This window comes from Halictus rubicundus, unplaced genomic scaffold, assembly GCF_050948215.1.
Source record: "Halictus rubicundus isolate RS-2024b unplaced genomic scaffold, iyHalRubi1_principal scaffold0175, whole genome shotgun sequence".
In the NCBI taxonomy this organism is placed as follows: domain Eukaryota; kingdom Metazoa; phylum Arthropoda; class Insecta; order Hymenoptera; family Halictidae; genus Halictus; species Halictus rubicundus.
Genome location: NW_027488716.1, coordinates 460884 through 474127, shown reverse-complemented (window position 1 = coordinate 474127; position 13244 = coordinate 460884). Strand labels below are relative to the sequence as shown.

The 13244-nt window shown below is 47.3% G+C and overlaps 2 long non-coding RNA genes across 2 annotated transcripts; one reads left to right on the top strand and one right to left on the bottom strand.

The window, feature by feature from the left end:
- Positions 1–2825: 2825 nt before the first annotated feature.
- Positions 2826–3158, top strand: LOC143363930 (uncharacterized). The gene is made up of 3 exons (XR_013083947.1): positions 2826–2867; positions 2909–3030; positions 3112–3158. It is a non-coding gene; the product is annotated as an uncharacterized LOC143363930 (long non-coding RNA).
- Positions 3159–10321: 7163 nt separating this feature from the next.
- Positions 10322–11394, bottom strand: LOC143363929 (uncharacterized). The gene is made up of 3 exons (XR_013083946.1): positions 11348–11394; positions 11197–11277; positions 10322–10857 (listed from the first exon to the last, which is right to left on the bottom strand). It is a non-coding gene; the product is annotated as an uncharacterized LOC143363929 (long non-coding RNA).
- Between the last annotated feature and the right edge of the window lie 1850 nt (positions 11395–13244).

The window sequence follows — 13244 nt, the reverse complement described above, 5'->3', positions numbered from 1 at the left end:
CGACACCCCCCGGGTTAGTTTCCCGGTTAGTGGGGGGTGTCGGTCCCCCCTCCCCCCGATAGGGGAGGGGGACCGTGGGGGGTTTTTGGGGAAAGGAAGGGTCGGGGCGTGCCGGATCGCGCCTCCGACGGCCCTTCCTTCCGGTGGCGGCGTCCTCTTGCTCTGGCCGGGGCTGGTTCCTTCGGGACACCGGCCCCGAGCGGGGCACGAGGACTCCGGGAGCTGTGGGTGGACCGAGCTGGGGCTCGGGAAGCTCAATCCGAAGGCTCCAGGGATGGGGACACCGGGCGGGTCCCTCCGCCCGGGGTCTTATAGCGTAGGCAGTGGGGGAGGTTAACCCCTCCCCCGGGGTATGATGATAGCTGGGGGGTGTCCTGTTGAGTACTCGCGTGATCCAGGCACCTCCCGTGTAGCTTAGGTGGGCGTGAGGTTTTAGTGGGTAGTCTCCGGGGGCTCGCCCCCGGGGAGAATCCCACATAACCCCGGCTTCCCCCAGGGAGTCGGGGTATGTATAAAACATTTCCTCACGATAAAAAAAAAAAAAAAAAAAAAAAAAAAGGGTTAGGGTTAGGGTATCGGGCCCAGGATGAGGTACCTGGGCCTGATCATAGACGGCCGCTGGCGATTCGATGGACACTTCGAGCTCCTTGCCCCCCGACTAGAGAGGACGGCAGCCGCATTGGCGCGGCTGCTGCCGAATGTCGGGGGGCCGGATTTGAAAGTGCGCCGCCTCTATACGGAGGTGGTGCGGTCTATAGCCCTGTATGGGGCCCCCGTATGGCACCGCTCGCTCGAGGCCAGCACGCCTAGCCGCAAACTCCTCGAAAGAGTGCGGCGGCGGCTGGCCTTGCGGGTCATACGGGGGTACCGCACCATCTCCACCGAGGCGGCGGGACTCCTCGCCGTGATTCCACCCTTCACTGTGGTGGCGGCGGAGCGGGCGAAGTTATACCAGATCGCCCGCTCCTTCCGCCGCCCGCCGGGGGTGGAACTCACGCGCGAGGAGGAGTCGGAGCTCGAGGGCCAGAATCGCCAGGCCCGGACGGAAAGTCTTTCGGAGTGGAGGGCGATGTTAACGCCCTCCACACGTCCGATTGTCCGGGCCCTCCTGCCCATATTTTATATATGGTGCAGGAGGCGGGGAAGGTTGACCTTCCGCCTCACGCAGGTGCTCTCCGGCCACGGTTGCTTCGGAGAGTACCTGCACAGAATGGGGCGGGAGCCGACTGCGCAGTGCCACCACTGCGGCGAAGATGTGGACACGGCGCGGCATACCATGGAGGAGTGCCCTGCTTGGGCCGGGCCGCGCCGTGTCCTGCGAGCCGCAGTGGGAGGGTGGGACCTCGCGCTGCCGACCGTGGTCGACCACATGGTCGGCAGCGTGGGGTCGTGGAAGGCGGTGGCCTCCTTCTGCGAGGATGTTATGAAGCAGAAGGAGGCCGCCGAGCGGGCCCGGGAGCGGGACCCGGGCTCCGCGAGGAGGGTGTGGGCGCGGGGACGACCCCCGCGCCGACGTGTGCCCCCCCGGAGGGGGGCGGAGAGGGTAGGGAGGGCGCGGGGGTCTCCCCCGCGCCAACGTGTGCCCCCGGTTGTGGGGGGCGGAGTGGGGCTGGCGCGGGGAGTTTCCCCGCGCCCTGTTATGCCCCCACAACTGGGGGCGGTGAACTCGGGGGCCCGGGGTGTGAGCTGACCCGGGCCCCCGGGGGGGAGCATAGCTCCCCCCGTGATAGGCCGACACCCCCCGGGTTAGTTTCCCGGTGTAGGGGGGTGTCGGTCCGTCCCTCCCCGATTGGGGAGGGGGATCCGTGGGGGGATTGGGGAAAGGAAGGGTCGGGGCGTGCCGGATCACGCCTCCGACGGCCCTTCCTTCCGGTGGCGGCGTCTTCTTGTCTCGGCCGGGGCTGGTTCCTTCGGGACACCGGCCCCGAGCGGGACACGAAGACTCCGGGAGCTGTGGGTGGACCGAGCTGGGGCTCGGGAAGCCCAATCCGAAGGCTCCAGGGATGGGGACACCGGGCGGGTCCCTCCGCCCGGGGTCTTATAGCGTAGGCAGTGGGGGAGGTTAACCCCTCCCCCGGGGTGGCATGTATTAGCTGGGAGGTGTCCTGTTGAGTACTCGCGTGATCCAGGCACCTCCCATGTAGCTTAGGTGGGCGTGAGGTTTTAGTGGGTAGTCTCCGGGGGCTCCGCCCCCCGGAGAGAATCCCACATAACCCAGGCTTCCCCCAGGGAGTCGGGGTATGTATAAAACATTTCCTCACGATAAAAAAAAAAAAAAAAAAAAAAGGGTTAGGGTTAGGGTTAGGGTTAGGGTTAGTTTTCGGAGGGTTAGGGTTAGTTTTTTGAGGTTGGGGCTAGGTTTTGGAGGGTTAGGGTTACGTTTTGGTGGGTTAGGGTTAGATTTCGGAGGGTTGGAGTTAGTTTTTTTAAGGTTAGGGTTAGTTTGGGGAAGTTGGGATTAGTTTTCCGAGGGTTAGGGTTAGACTTTGGTGGGTTAGGGTTAGTTTTCGGAGGGTTAGGGTTAGTTTTTGGAGTTTGGGGCTAGGTTTTGGAGGGTTAGGGTTAGGTTTTGGTGGGTTAGGGTTAGATTTCGGAGGGTTGGGGTTAGTTTGGGAAAGTTGGGGTTAGTTTTCGGAGGGTTAGGGTTAGATTTTGGTGGGTTAGGGTTAGTTTTCGGAGGGTTAGGGTTAGTTTTTGGAGGTTGGGGTTAGTTTTCGGAGTGTTAGGGTTAGGTTTTGGTGGGTTAGGGTTAGTTTTCGGAGGGTTGGGGTTAGTTTTTGGAAGGTTAGGGTTAGTTTGAGAAAGTTGGGGTTAGTTTTCGGAGTGTTAGGGTTAGGTTTTGGTGGGTTAGGGTTAGTTTTCGGAGGGTTGGGGTTAGTTTTTGGAAGGTATGGGTTAGTTTTTGAAGGTTAGGGTTAGTTTTTGGAGGTTGGGGTTAGGTTTTGAGGGTTAGGGCTAGTTTGGGAAGGTTGGGGTTAGGTTTTGGAGGGTTAGGGTTAGTTTTTGGAGGGTTAGGGTTAGTTTTGTAGAGTTTGGGTTAGTTTTTGAAAGGTTAGGGTTACTTTTGTAGAGTTAGGGTTATTTTTTGAAGGTTAGGTTTGGTTTTGGTAGAGTTAGGGTTAGTTTTTGGAAGGTGAGGGTTAGTTTTTGGAGGTTGGGGTTAGGTTTTGAGGGTTAGGGCTAGTTTGGGAAGGTTGGGGTTAGGTTTTGGTGGGTTAGGGTTAGTTTTTGGAGGGTTAGGGTTAGTTTTGTAGAGTTTGGGTTAGTTTTTGAAAGGTTAGGGTTACTTTTGTAGAGTTAGGGTTATTTTTTGAAGGTTAGGTTTGGTTTTGGTAGAGTTAGGGTTAGTTTTTGGAAGGTGAGGGTTAGGTTTTGGAGGGTTAGGGTTAGTTTTTGGAAGGTGAGGGTTAGGTTTTGGAGGGTTAGGGTTAGTTTTTGGAAGGTTAGGGTTACTTTTGTAGAGTTTGGGTTAGTTTTTTGAAGGTTAGGGTTAGTTTTTGTAGAGTTAGGTTTAGTTTTCTGAAGGTTGGGGTTACTTTTCGGAAGGTTAGGGTTAGGTTTTTGGAGGGGGTTAGGGTTAGTTTTCGGAGGGTTATGGTTAGTTTTGCAGGGTTTGGGTTAGGGTTAGTTTTGGAAAGGTTGGGGTTAGGGTTTCGTAGGTTACGATTATGTTTCCATGGTTATGGTTAGGTTTTCGATCGTTAGGATTAGATTTTCCGTGGTTAGGGTTAGGTTTTCCATGGGTAGGGTTAGGATTTCCATGGGTAGGGTTAGGATTTCCATGGTTAGAGTTAGGTTTTCGAAGGTTAGGGTTAGGGTGTCGGTGGTTAGGATTAACTTTTTAGGGTTAGGGTTAGGTTTTCGATAATTAGGGTTAACTTTTAGGATTAGGGATAGGTTTTAGGGCTAGTGTGAATGGTTAGGGTTAGGTTTATTGTAGGTACGGTTAGGTTTTTTTGTTGGTTACGGTTAAGTTTTTAGGGTTAGGGTTAGGACTATTGTGTGTAAGGAAACTTCTCTGTAGGAAGTCATTAGAGAAGAAAGTTAGTTAGAGTTTTGATATTGCATAAACCGCGAGTGGAGTAGAGTAGAAATATTGAGGAATGAACAATCTCAGTGTTTCTTAATAATTTTCTAAAGAAAATAAAATAAAGTGGTATAGTAGGGAGTGATATCAATACACACATCAATAGTTTATTAATAGCTACCAATTGTGAGCGGGGAAAAAAAAAAAAAAATAAAAAAAAATTTTTTTTTGCGGCTACGCATTGTCGATGCTAAACCAATACGTCACGGCGTAGGAGGTCGGAGGGAGTAAGAAAAAATTTCCAAAAAGTGCTTAGAAATAGCAGGAGGATGCTTTTTCTCGGAAACGAAGGATTTTAGGAGAAAAAAGGAAGGGGTCGAAAAGAAGGAGAAGGACGCACAGATGAATTTAAGACTTGTTTCGGAAGATTAGGCCCCTCCTCGGCGCGAAGTCGCTGCATCGCGGCGACTTTGCGCCTCGTCGGCTTCGCCGACTCGGCTTTTATCTCTCCTAGAAGCTAAAAAAAAAAAAAAAAATTAATTGAGAAAAGCAGATTAGATTTCTAAACTGGAGGGGGTAATCCGGGGCAATTCGGCAATGAATTCGGGGTGCGTTGGTGTGGACTGGGGGTATTCAATTTCGGGGTTGCAACGTCGCTAGATTTCCGCGGGCGAAATTACAACTGTGGGCCCGATGTTCACCGGCCGGGGACAGTCGGATGGTCCCGCGATGCCACCTTTGTAAGTCCACGTTTTATGACAGTAGGGTTAACTGTTGAGGGCGCGAAGAAAATTCTACTGGGCAATTAAGAAAGGTTTCGTGAAGGCGACTGTCTCAAAAACAGCCCTAGAGGCCCGTGTCATAAAACGTGTTGACCATCTGCACGTCAAATGTTGGGTCGTGCCGATTTTTCAGCCGCGAGTAAAACGATAAAGCTACTGTCAAAGGGATCGGTCCCTGGTCCCACCTTGAAATAGCGGTGCCGCGGATTTTCAAGGGGATCTCCCGTTAACTCGCGGCTGAACAGCGAACTTATAAGAATTTCTTCAGGGGAAACACAAATAGACAGGGACAAATTAAGAGTGGAAAATATAAGTTCGAATATTTAATTAAGTACTAATAATTTATAATTTTGCACTTGGAAAAATTCTTAAAGTTATAAAATAAGACTAGGGTAGATATAAAGTAAATATAAATAGTAATCAGTAAGAAGAGCTAGAAATACTAAGTTGAAATATGTGGTATCACGTATAATTAATTATTTATTTATGGAACAGAAAAGAAATAGACTTACGTGTACAATAGTTGCGCGCTTAAGTACTAACCGTTAATCTAAACTACACGACGACAACTATACAACTTCAACCCTCAACTTCTTACAACTTTCGGATAACGACTACTACTTTCAGACAACGACTACGACTGACTCCCCTAACTCATCCCTCATCTAGCAAGACTCGGTTCATCCCCATTTAAATTAATTATGAATAAATATATGTCGTAGATTTAAGCGTTTATTAGGTTAAGCATTTGCCGTTAGAAGTTGCCGGAGTGGGTTGCCGAGTGCTCGCGCGTGTATTTACATTGTAGCGCGGCCGAGACGTTTGATCGGCCGCGACAGTTGGGATCGGTTTCCATTACACGCGGCCGAAACGTTTGAGCGGCCGCGACAAACAAAATCGGCTTCTTTGTAATGCGTACATGTGGATGGAGTTACTCTGCGGAGTGGGGAAAATGGGAGGCAAAGCCCTCGATGGCCCGAGATGGGGCAGCAGATTTTGTTTAGCTCTCGAGGAATCAAGAGTGTCTCCGCAGAGTGAACCTGTCAGAGTAACTCGACAACTCGAACTCGACAAAATGAAGCGCACGAACACGAGGACGCGTCACAATGTTCATGAAACGACATATATAAATAGTTTATAATATGGAACGTATAAAATTCGTAAAATTTTAGAATAAGAGTAGAGTAGTTGTATACAAATAAGTGTAGAAATCTTGGGAAATGGGGAGATTAATCTCTTCGAAACACGTTGCTGAATACTAATATATTTAGAAGAAATAACGATATATAACGCTGACACGATTAACGCTCTTTCTCGCAAGGCAGTCGCAACTCTACTCTCTCCGCTCTTACCGAACATCCACGCTTTATAGTCTTTCACCCCCTTGCATTCATCTCGCTTGCACGCTGTTTCTTGCATCCATCGCTTTCATTCATAGAAATACACAAACTCTCCTATCACTTAGACCTAAACACTTTTCATTCACGCCTCTTCAGTCACTCGAGTTTTCCAAACATACCGGCGCCGGACCGTCGCAACATGATCCGGTCGCCCGCACGCACAATGAACTCCATTCATCCCACATAAGTTTAGACAGGATACAACAGAACAGTGCCGGTTTTAATGTGGAAAAAAAATGTAATAACCGCTCATTCATTTCTACCCCCACATACACATACACTCTTCACACAACCGCCATATTTATTTATTTCATAATTCCTACAATAGTACATTTAAACATTTTGTTGACCTAAGACACTGTCTGTAATTCATCGCTCATTCGTAGCTACTACATGAGCACACACACTCGTGCTCTTCTATGTGTAAGTAACGACTATGCAAAGCACATGGGAAATCACATATCGATTAACTAACAGTCAACTCGATAACATCGACCGTGAACCTATATGCATACAACTAGACTATGCGTCCTGCGGCCACTAGAGCCGAATATTTTACATCAGCTACTCTCCCTTAGCATTATTTATAATAATATAATAAAATTCCATCACTACCGCATCAAAGGAACATGTGCTTTTAAGGCACGAACTAAAGTGTCCGAGATGTGAAACGGTACCCAACCGTGTAATACCTAATGGCTCACCCACACGGCAACGCACGGCCATAGACTATACACCTGACAGAACCTGTATCAACTTTTTAGCCTGGACCAGTAATTGCATCATCTTTTTAGCCTGTATTAGAATCTGCATCATCTTTTAGGCTGGATCAGAGCCTACATAGAGGAGCCTCTTTTAACATAGAATTAGCATTCACTCTATCATTATTTGGAATCCGCTGCTCATGATGCAGGGAAGATGATGCAAGTTCTGGTCCAGGCTAAAAAATGATGCAGTTGTTGCGTCGCAGTGTGGTGGGATAGGGACTTTTGTTGTGGGTTCGAGTGCCCGTGGAGCGCTTGTAGCGTGGCCAGTTGACCACGCGAACATAGCTAGATATATATATAGCATCGATTAATGGCGCGGAGAGGGAAATTTAAATATAAGACGTAATCGCGTATTTCATACATACGTATTTTATTTGGGCGCGATAGTTTAGAGTAGGTAAAGAAAGACCGGGAGAGTTCCATAGAGATCCTTGACGAAATTCGAGTCGGCGAGACTAATTGAGGAATTTAGAGAAAGTCACGCAGCCTCTTAGAGTAGCTTCTCCAATTCTACATAAATTAGGGATAGTCGAAGTCCGGAATCAGTTAAGGACAAGAGGTCATAAATTCCGAGTCAAGGACCTCTTGGAACTCCCTCGGACCTCTCTCTCGTTCGGTCCCACATGGCCCCACGTCCCTTGTTTTGGCGGGGCTTCACCCTCATGCGTACCCCACTCCCGTGCGTGCGCTATTAAGATCCATCCACTGCCAATCACCATCAAGCAGCAACCGGAAGACGAGTGATCCGACGAATCAACGCCTAGCCAGAAGATCCCAATTTTCCTATTGGCTAAGGAAGCGAGAAGGAAGAAGCTAAAAAAGGGATTCGAAGCTCCAGGACGACAGAACTCATTATAGAACCGAAGGAGTTACATCTCCAAGACTTTCTAAATAAATCTCTAACAATTATTTTCGCCATTTTACTCTGTGTACGAAGTTATTTGTGAACCTCCACGAGCAGAGCGCTTCAGCGCTCCACGGGCACCCGAACCCACACCAAAAGTCCCCATCCCACCACACGGCGACGCAACATAGCTAAATTTTGGTGACAGCGGTGGGATTTATTAAAAAATTTTGGAAAATCAACTGGACCATACATTTGATGCCGGCTTGTGGAAGGCTCTGGAAAGGTGCAATCTCTCTCTCCTGGGTTTTCGTACGGTTTCCCCAGGAGCTTGGGTAAATACCGGAGAGCGAGTGACGTCAGCGGCCGTACAAGACACCCTGCCTGTCACGTGCACCCTTGAGGAATTCAAATCATCGAGAGGATCCAACGATAAGGAGAATCCAGCCGGGAGAATTCAACGACGGGGAACCGGAAAGGAGAATCCAGCCGGGAGAATTCGACGACGGGGAACCGGAAAGGAGAATCCAGCCGGGAGAATTCAACGGCGGGGATCCAGGAAGGAGAATCGAGCAACAGCTGGATAAGGAGACATCGCAAGGCCAGGAAAGCGTGATTGGTGGTGGATCATATTGGTGTAACCCGGGCAGCGCATCCCTCGTAAGTCTAGAACATAAATTTTATTATTTTCGCCACGCGTAGAATGTCACGTAGCTTTAAAATGTCGCGTAAGGGTAGGAAAGTGCGTAGGATTAACTTGAATAGTAGTGGTAATTCCTTTATTGTTGACGATATAACGTTTGTGTCACCTTCAATAGAAACTACGGTTGCCCTCCCTCAAGCAAGCTCTTTGCCATCTCATAATACTGTTCCAATACAGAGTACCCCGACTAATTCTTCTATCTTTTATGATACAACCGCTTCCTCGAATGGTCCCGCAGCCATCGAAATAAGTCCTGTTAATGAATCTGAGCGTTCTTTTCTGCCACTGAAACTTGCTATCGACCTTATACCTCAGTTTGATGGACAATCTTGTTCGGTGACGAAATTTATAGGGCAATGCAAATTAGCCAATGATAGAATCAAACCCGCCGATAAGGATAATCTTCTTGCTCTGATTAGGAATAAAATCGTGGGGCATGCTGACTTCTTAATTTCGGGCCACCGCGAAATTAATAGTTTTGATGAGCTAATAAAAATCTTGAAGGAGTCATTCGCGCGATTTTTCAAGGTAGATTCGATTCATAACGAACTGAGAAACATACGGCAAGTAGATAACGAGAGAGTTGAAGTTTATGGGGCCCGAGTTAGCGAAATTCTAAGTAGGGGAATTGAAGCGGCAAAGGAGAAATATACTGCGGAAGAATTTATAGGCGCGAAGGTTGTCCTCAGTCAAGCCGCGGTAACGGGTTTCACTAAAGGATTAAGCGACCGCGTAGCACGAATGATAATTTTAAAGGATAATTTACAGACTTTAGAATCCGCTATAAAAGTAGCAGTTCAATTAGAAGGTGAAACTTTTGAAGAATATCGACATACCCCTCCGAAACTCACTGCACGCGACGCTCGATTATACGTGACCAATACGCGACCTGATAGAAGGTGTTTTAGATGCGGCCAACCAGGGCATGACCGTGTTCATTGCACCGATAACCTCCCCAATCACCCCCAGAATTCCCGGGAAATTAGATGCCGTTTATGTAGAAAGACCGGTCATGTAGAGTCCCAGTGTTACGCGAACGTCTCAGGAAATTCTCAGGGAAATAAATTTAATCGACCTTCAATATCCCGGTTTAATGGAAACTCGCAGTCTTTAGACTTGCGAGGACCACCGCGTCAAAGCGCACCGCGGAACGAAGCCCTTATCGCGCGCGCCGGTTCATCCGAATCTGCTTAAATCTTGACGCCAGCGAGATTGTCCAATCACCCGCTATTACGTTGAAACACCAATCTTTTAATGAAGTAATTGCTTCTTTCCTCATAAACACAGACGCTTCCAATTTCGCTGTAGGGGCTGTATCGAGCCAAGGGCCTGTAGGGAAAGACCTCCCCATCGCGTATGCATCTAGAATTTTAAATGAAGCAGAATGTAATTATTCTACTATAGAAAAAGAATTGTTAGCAGTTCTATTCGCAGTAGACCATTTTCGACCTTATCCCTACGGTCATCAATTCACCCTGATAACTGATCATCGCCCGTTAGTTTGGTTACACAATGTCAAAGATCCCACATCAAAACTTATGAGATGACGAATTAAATTGAACGAATATGAGTATAACATTGTGTACAAACCTGGTAAGGTGAACTCCAACGCAGACGCATTGTCCCGAAACCCTGTAGACCTCCAAAATAATTCAATGTTCCAAACAAACTTAATAGATCCTTGTCTGGAGAATTCGGGGGTGGCTCTCGCAGGCGCCGGCGAGGTGTTGCTCACGAACCTCCGGACAAACCCAAATCCTACCTCAGACCAAAGCATAGAATATTACGGTGAGGAACGGGTTGCCTCTGTTTTCCTTGCGCGCGGGGAAGCAGTGGTTGGAAATGAGGTCGAAGACAGTTGCAAAACTTTTGGTAGTAGAGACAGCGATAATGACGACAGTGACGATTATCATACTGCTGACGAAGACGAAACGCCTTCACCCTCAATAAAATTCCATGTAGGAGGGAAGGAACCACTCTCTGATCTGTACGAGGTCGTTGAAAGACACGACAACCGTGAAGAGAGTGTAGATATTCGGATTCTGCCTCGGGCATCGTTGGCTTGCGGCGACTCGGGCGTCTGGAAAATCGGCAAGCCGGAAAACCTCCTGACCCCGTTCCAGGCACCGTTAGGCGCAAGGACGATGCTTTCTCTTTCTATCCCTTCTTTTCGGCGCTCTGGCTGCCCTGAGAATATCGGCAATCCGGAAAACCTCCTGACCCCGTCTCAGGGAGCTATCGCTGGTGGTGTATTGCGTGGTAAAGCGCAGATTCTTCAGGCTGAGGAGCCGGTTATAGGGGCACAATCCGAGATAGGGCCGACCTCATTCAAACCTGAAACACAGATAGAGAATCTATATGATACAACGCAGAAAGCGAATAAAATATTACCTATTAGAGTCACGGACAGTATATCCAACCCCCATCCTACTTTCCTCCCGACTTTTAAACATTCTAAGGATTATCTCTACATGCGTAAAGATAACCTTATACATTTCCTCCCTACTGATTGTTCATCTGCTACAGAGACTAGCAAGGATCTCCTGAAACGGGAGAAGTTTCTTATCCATCGAGTAAAAGAGTACAATGTTAATGTTGGAGAAGCCTTAACCATACCCGGGGATAGATTCTATATATTTCACTTATTCATTAAAACTACCTCTGAAGAGATACCTGACTTTCAGAATGTCGTAGCCTCATTGAAGTCCCTCAAATGCCTCATGGATAGGACAAACACAAAAACCCTTAGCATTTCTAGAGTACACAATGGATTAGGAACTATTGGTTGGGATCTCCTCGAACAATCAATAAAATCCATACTTACTGACCCCCAATATATAATAACCATTTGTTCCGGAGAAATAATCATCCCTGAAATATCGGATAGACTAAAAATTATTAAGGAACATCACGATACTACCATCGGTGGTCATCATGGTATGACCAAGGTATACGACAGTATTAGAGAAAATTTTTATTGGCCTAGGAGTAGATTTGGGATGTTTTCATATAACACTTCCGTACATGAAGCTACAGGATTTACCCCACACGAATTAGTTTTTGGTGTTAAGGCTATAATTCCTTCTGAATTTGCTAAGCCGGAAACCCCTCGGACATTCTTTCATTACTTAAATGAATTGTTTACAAAGATTACCACTACTCAAGCTATGGCAGCAACGAATTTAAATCGAGCAAAGGAAAAAAGTAAACGACTGTACGACAAAAATGTTAATCCTCGTAAATTTAATGTAGGCGATTATGTTTATCTAGCTAAGGAACCAAAAACGTCCAAATTTGATACCGAATGGGCAGGGCCATACCACGTAGTTAATGTATATAACGACTTAACAATAGAGATAGAGATAAGTAATAATAAATTTAAAATGGTCCATGCGAATAAGTTGAAACTAGCCTGTATACGATTAGATTAGTAAAGCGACTGAGTATAAAACTGTTGTATAAATAAACTGAACCCACCTTAAACGATTTTAATGTAAATATATACATCAGGAACTCCGAGTGTAGGTACACCTGCGCACACACACATATATAGTTATTCTGAAACAGACTCAAATCATGCGCCGTCTATATAATTAATTAGAATAGAGTAGTATCAAGTAGTATGTAAAAGCTGTTCCCATAGGAAACACCTTTTCGATAAGGGGGAAGGTGTAGCGTGGCCAGTTGACCACGCGAACATAGCTAGATATATATATAGCATCGATTAATGGCGCGGAGAGGGAAATTTAAATATAAGACGTAATCGCGTATTTCATACATACGTATTTTATTTGGGCGCGATAGTTTAGAGTAGGTAAAGAAAGACCGGGAGAGTTCCATAGAGATCCTTGACGAAATTCGAGTCGGCGAGACTAATTGAGGAATTTAGAGAAAGTCACGCAGCCTCTTAGAGTAGCTTCTCCAATTCTACATAAATTAGGGATAGTCGAAGTCCGGAATCAGTTAAGGACAAGAGGTCATAAATTCCGAGTCAAGGACCTCTTGGAACTCCCTCGGACCTCTCTCTCGTTCGGTCCCACATGGCCCCACGTCCCTTGTTTTGGCGGGGCTTCACCCTCATGCGTACCCCACTCCCGTGCGTGCGCTATTAAGATCCATCCACTGCCAATCACCATCAAGCAGCAACCGGAAGACGAGTGATCCGACGAATCAACGCCTAGCCAGAAGATCCCAATTTTCCTATTGGCTAAGGAAGCGAGAAGGAAGAAGCTAAAAAAGGGATTCGAAGCTCCAGGACGACAGAACTCATTATAGAACCGAAGGAGTTACATCTCCAAGACTTTCTAAATAAATCTCTAACAATTATTTTCGCCATTTTACTCTGTGTACGAAGTTATTTGTGAACCTCCACGAGCAGAGCGCTTCAGCGCTCCACGGGCACCCGAACCCACACCAAAAGTCCCCATCCCACCACACGGCGACGCAACACGCTGAAGCGCTCTGCTCGTGGAGATTCACTGTTGCGTCGCAGTGTGGTGGAATAGGGTGTAGCGTGGTCAGTTGACCACGCGAACATAGCTAGATATATTTTGTATCGATTAATGGCGCGGAGAGGCAAATTTAAATATAAGATGTAATCGCGTATTTAATACATATGTATTCTATTTGGGCGCGATAGTTTAGAGTAGGTAAAGAAAGACCGGGAGAGTTCCATAGAGATCCTTGACGAAATTCGAGTCGGCGAGACTAATTGAGGAATT